The 6000-nt window shown below is 36.1% G+C and overlaps 1 protein-coding gene across 6 annotated transcripts in view; it reads left to right on the forward strand.

The window, feature by feature from the left end:
* Window positions 1–6000, forward strand: part of PAG1 (phosphoprotein membrane anchor with glycosphingolipid microdomains 1) — a 120150-nt gene that overhangs the window by 97560 nt on the left and 16590 nt on the right. The window contains exon 2 of one of the 6 annotated variants that reach the window (XM_072411007.1): window positions 3917–4044. The exons of 4 other annotated variants lie outside the window; for them this stretch is intronic. The gene's annotated coding sequence lies outside the window, so the exon portion shown is untranslated. Of the gene's footprint in view, window positions 1–3916; window positions 4045–6000 lie in introns of those variants that run through there. One more of the 6 variants, XM_072411003.1, reaches the window with a different exon arrangement.

A 6000-nucleotide genomic window follows, 5' to 3' on the forward strand; every position in this document is an offset into this window, starting at 1 on the left:
AGACATCCTTTAAGGGCCCTACATACTCAGAACTGAACTTTTTGCTAATATATAAAAAAATTGGGGGATTTGCCTTACTTTCCTTTGGAATATGTCTTTCATTTTGACGTTTTGCATATTTTATCTCCATTTTTTCATCTTTTGTTATATTCCTTATAGTTTTCAAACAATGAAGGTGATACTTTATTGTTTTATTTTTGGAATGCCCTTTTCTCTTTCCTTATGGCTTTTTATCATCACCTGTGAGCCACATAAGTTTTAATTCTAGCCTCTTTGTAGAATAGCCTTGAAACATTCCCATTTCTGTTCTGTGTTCTTTGAGGACGTTCTTGTCTCCCAGTCCATGTCACAGAAAGCTCTCTCTCTTAAAATTAAATGCCAGGGTGGTTAAAATCTCCCATGATTAAAACACTTCCACTTTTTGCTGTTTTTTCTATCTGTGCTAGTAGTTGATCCTCTATTTCTTCCTTAGCACGGGGGGCCTATAGAAGACTCCAATAATTTGTGTGTTATTCAAGTCCACATCCAACGCCACCCATAATTCCTCATCGCTTGTTCCCTCCACAATTTCTTCTTTCACATTCACTTTCAGATCACTTCTCACATGACAGACACCACCACCCTTTCGTTTTGACTTTGTCTTTAGGAAAGAGAGTATACCCAGGAATATTGACAGCCCAGTCATGCGAAGAACATTAGCAGTCATAAAATGTATTGCACATTGGATACTGGATATGATTGTTATTATATTAACTACTCAGCACGGAATTGGAGACGTAAATATCTTGTCTTATGTATGGAAATCTTCAGTGGTTAACTAACCGATAACAAACACTTCCAATATTGGATGCACACAATCTGTTTTGTATGAGTTGTATTTTGCAAGTGTGTACCTGAATGTAATGGTACAGTTTCACCATTTTTTTTTTTATCTTGGGCTCCCCCATAGCAAAACAGTTGCTTGTGAAAAATACCTAAATTAATGGGAGAACACAGAGTGTTGACTGGGAACCAACAGACTGGACAACGAGAAGTTAATGCACTAGCTGAACAGAGGAATCCCTGAATTAAGGTGAACAGGAACTAGCTCAACAGAACTAGGGGCTTGGCACAATGGAGACACATTGCACGAACACTGAGTGCAGTGTGTGAGCTAGTTAAATAGCCAGGGCTGGTCAAGAGGCTATTTTCTGATTGGCCAGTGGATTGGACGGAATTGATAAAGCCTGGAAACACAGGCATGCCCAGCGTCAGAACTGCCCACATGCGCAGGGGAGAGGCTTCTGCGCTTTAGAGTAGAAGAGGTAAGTGTGACAGTATCTGTCTGTCATTTGCAACCCCTATTTATTGTACAGATCTGCGTAAGATGCTGGCGCTATATAAATTCTGTTTATTATTATTAATAATAATAATAATAAACATTTTAATTTACTTTGTCAGTTATTATCACTCTCTGATCCATACCTCCATTAGTAGTTTGCAGGTTGGCAGTTAACATCAGACTCTAACACAGGTATTTTATCGTTTCCCATTTTTCACATCAGCTACATTTTTACAGTCTAAATATGGCAGTTTTCTATCCCAGCCAGAGAACTGTTACAGTCTTTACCATTACAGTGTGCAGTGTATTACATCTACAAAGAACGCCATTACATACTATACCTGATGATTTTAATGTCAGTGGAAAGACCTTTTGTTAACATCTCATGATGATATAATGTTTTTTATTGATTATTATAGGTTGGAAATGATCTGTCAGCTGTAAATATTTGTCTCACCTCCATTAGTCTCAGCAGGGAGCGCTGATTCAGCCTCTCTATTATCTTTATATTATTTGTGTAAGGGACAGTATATACTAAAAGTCTTTGTGTTACATCAACATCCAGGAAATTCTGGAGAGAGAAACCTGTTTTTCATTAGCTATAAAGATTTTTGAAATTGCATTAGTTTCAGTTCATTAGGTTGTATAATTACATTGACTGTGAGGCTGTACAAGAGTAAAATGGCTTGAAAAGGGGTCCCTAGGGAAGGCAGATTAGTTTTTACTGTCCTGGTCTGTTGAGGCCTAGGGGAATCATTGTATGGTAAATGCACAAAAGTAGGACAAGAGCACAGAACAAAACAAAACAATTTAAGAAGTTCCAACCATTTCAAGAAAACGAATAGATTTTTAATTTTTTTTATTTGCAGAAGAATATAATCTACTTAAAGTAAATAATTGGACATCTTGTGTTAATATTTTAAATATGGTCTTGCTTTTATTTATGGTTTTCTTTTTTTCTGGTAGTAAATTTTCCTTTTCTGCCATCTATGGCTGACCTTGCTATGATCCAAGCTTCATTGTCATATTCTTGCACTAAGGAACTTACAGGGAAGCAGAAGGGTAACACTACAGGCTTCACATGCCTAGGAGAGGACTATTACCTAGATATGATATAGCTGCCCACCTTTAGACAATAATTATTAAAGTGAAATCCATATAGTGAAAAAGCACCAACATATGGATTTTTTTTTTATTTACATATCTGTCAAAGCTCTTCTTACAGTTGTGTTTTTACACATTTCTCACATTGTGCACAAAGCCACACGTGCAGCTCAGTGTACAGTCTCAGGCCAGTTCTGTAACTCTGCAGCACATGTGCAATTGGCAGGAGCTGTGTTTGATCTGCAATGATTTAGGTTTTAAAACACCTGAGTGTTCAAGAGCAATGCAAAGCAAATCAAACACAGGAAAACCACACTTGTTGACACTTACTCAGTATCTCAAAATGTCATACGATGAAATGTTATTCATTTTAGCACTGTTTGCACTTTAACAGGTCTCATAAAATAAAGTGAACTTACAAAGATTATCAGTCAACTGTGCATTTTGGACATGAAAACTTAGCTTGCAATTTATATTTCAACCCCTCAAAAATAGATTACTAAAGTTGAGCTCAGGTCTGTGTGCAGGACACTCCTGTTCCTCCAGCAATTATAGAGCGGGCTTTGTATACAGGAGCACAATCAGTTGTTCCAAAACTGTTACTGCAATGTTGGAAGGACACCATTATCTAAAATGTCTTATATGTCATACTAATAGTCATATCCTTCACTGGAAACATTTAGTGATTTGAAGAAGTGTCCACATACTTTTGGCTCTGTAAAATAGTTTAGTAAATGTCCATGCTTTTATAAGTTTATGTATGAGAAGGTCTAAACCAGGCATGCAAAAAGATTTGCCCCAAAAGGTGCATCTCTTGTTTTGCTTTAAAAGGCTCCTAGAATGTACTTTTTAGTAAGTAAACATTGTAAGTTATCGTTGTATCTTTTACCTGAAAATGTTTGCTGTGACTCATGTTTGTTACCTTCAGTTTTTGGATTTTTGGATTCATTACAAATATTATAAAGATTTGTTAATGCTCCCTCTGGTGGCCATCTGTATATCAGTAAATGTAATACTCTTCAAGTGGACATAGACCAAAAAAAAAAAAAAAATATATATATATATATATATATATATATATAATTCCTGGCCTAACCCACTGCTTTTTTTTCACCATTTCTTTTGTGTTGTACTAATAGGGAATATAATGATTTATGTTTTGGGTTTAACTTTGTTGTAAGATAACTCTTTTGATGGTTGTCAGAGTGTCGTATTTATTAGGGGGGGGGGGGGGCTACACACCCAAATGAAGCTGGACTGCAATGGAGCTGCTTACCTTTGGCATGGAATGGATGAAAATGCTTTCCTATTTGTATTATGCTTTTAAATACCCTGAATCCCAGACAGTGTGGTAAATAAACAGTCAAAGCACAAATAGGAGCTCATTTACTTGCAAAAGGATGTGAATTTTGCTTAGATTTACTAAAAAACAACTATCAGACTGTATAGCTAGCTGGGTGACCTTACTGTTCTTTTCTGCAATTAACCTAGATCACCTCCAGCCTGTGATAGGACGGTGGAGGAGCAGCAACAACTCTCTTCTCACGCCCCTATTGGTGTCCCACTCTCTCCCAGTCTGAAGTTCTGGAGGTGAATACAAGAGCTTAAAATTACTTCCGGTAATTAACACTAGATGCCAAAAAATTATTTCTTTCCTCCTTACCCTCCAAGATGGTTCTGTGGGCTTGCTGTCCTGAAGGCTCTAGGGAAAGGTGTTATCGGTAAATACCTTTATTTTGGCACATGACTTCAGTAATTTAATTTTTGTTTATTATTGGCCTGTAAATAAGTATGAATCATATGTACATATGTAACAAAATGCAGAGCACAGAATTGTTCACTACTGGCAATGGAAGTTGCACTTTGGGATTTCCTTGGGTTTCTCATGCATCCACTGCTGGCTATTATAAACAAGTCGGATATATCTTTTAGACCTTTCCTGGCGCTGATGTACCATTTTTTTTTTTCAAACAATATGGCCAGGTTGTGTTTTCTTGTTAATGTAGTTTTCCTATTAGAGGCTTCAGAACAGCTTGCTGCCATTTCATTAAAACAATAACTGGCTTTATTGCTGAATAGGCTGCGAATAATAACCTTGAGCATCGCTCTTACACTTCACCGTATGTGCCGCTGGAATGAAATATTGATTTTATCACCGCACTAAAGTATAAATTACTTGAATATCTTCTGAATGTTGATGCCTTGTAATTCAGCCCAGAGAGGGTACAACCCGATAGGCAGTACAGGTAATACAAGAGAATCACTTTGTGTGGGCTTATTTTTTTTCCTATGTTTTACAAAGTGTTGTTAAAGTCCAATCATCATCTTCTCCAAATTTCATAATGATCTTTATTATGTGGATATTGTGAATGAAATTTATTATTTGTTTAGATACATTAGTATATATATGTATATTTGTGTATAAGGTTTTCTATTTAAATATTTTCCTCCATGTAGGTCATGAGGGGATTTGTCGGTTGTGTTTGGGAAGTCATAGCCAGACTTATGCCGAAACCTGAATATTCTGTCCTAATTATCGCTATGTTTTCCTACTTTATTTGTAATGAAGGATGTACAGTCATACCCTAATCTTTCCTGTTTGCAGTTCTACACCATGTTTTTTCTTTACCTCTAATACAATGCAAGTCTACAAATCCAATGACACCTTGATAACAATGCCCATGACAATACTGCTGGCTAGCCAAGTAGTTGGTAGTAATATGGTGAGCTTGTTTAATAATTGGGATATATCTTGGCTTTCAGTCTTAGAAACATAACCCAGCCAAGTATGTGATTCAGACACCTAAATCCCATATTCCCATCCCATGTATTATGTCAAGACAGATATTGATTGTCCAACAAAATGTAAGTTTTAAATGCACTGCTTGCATTTAAAGGATACATTGTGTGTGTTTTACTACCTAAATAGGAGGAATACATATAAGCAAAACAGATGGAAATGTTACACACTTATTTTTAGTTTTGGCTATTGTCATGAATTTTGTGCATTTGCACAAAAAGGTTTTACTTTTTTGCTCATTTATATGTTCAAATTCCATAATCTTGTTGTAGACAAACCATTGCACGGAAAAAGATTGTGAAACTATAATGAATCTCTAGGCTGAGGTTGAGGAAAGTAGGACCCTTTTATACCATGTTATCTACATGCACATCCTCAGCTGTAATGCTGAACAGATTTGTCAGACAGAACTGTGGTGTCACCTTGTGGCAAGATATGTTATACATGAAGAAAATGCATCGCATGGGGCATGGAAATCTGCATTCATTGCAGTTATTGATCATCGTATTTAGTAAATGGCTTTGTTTATGTTTTTGCTGTGTTAACTCCAATGGGATTTGTTAAAACTCTGAAATTAACATACGTTACCTTTTGGGGTATAGGGTTTTTAGGGTTCTGAGATTGGTATTTGTAGGCTAAATGCCACATTGATGGTCAATAGATAAATGCTGAATTTTAAAGAAGACCTCCTTTCAAATGTAACAAAATTTATAGCCTATCAAATAAATTATATTTTGTGGAAGCACAAATAGAAATTGAAATCTGATTAGAAAAT

This window comes from Pyxicephalus adspersus, chromosome 5 (assembly GCF_032062135.1).
Source record: "Pyxicephalus adspersus chromosome 5, UCB_Pads_2.0, whole genome shotgun sequence".
NCBI lineage: Eukaryota > Metazoa > Chordata > Amphibia > Anura > Pyxicephalidae > Pyxicephalus > Pyxicephalus adspersus.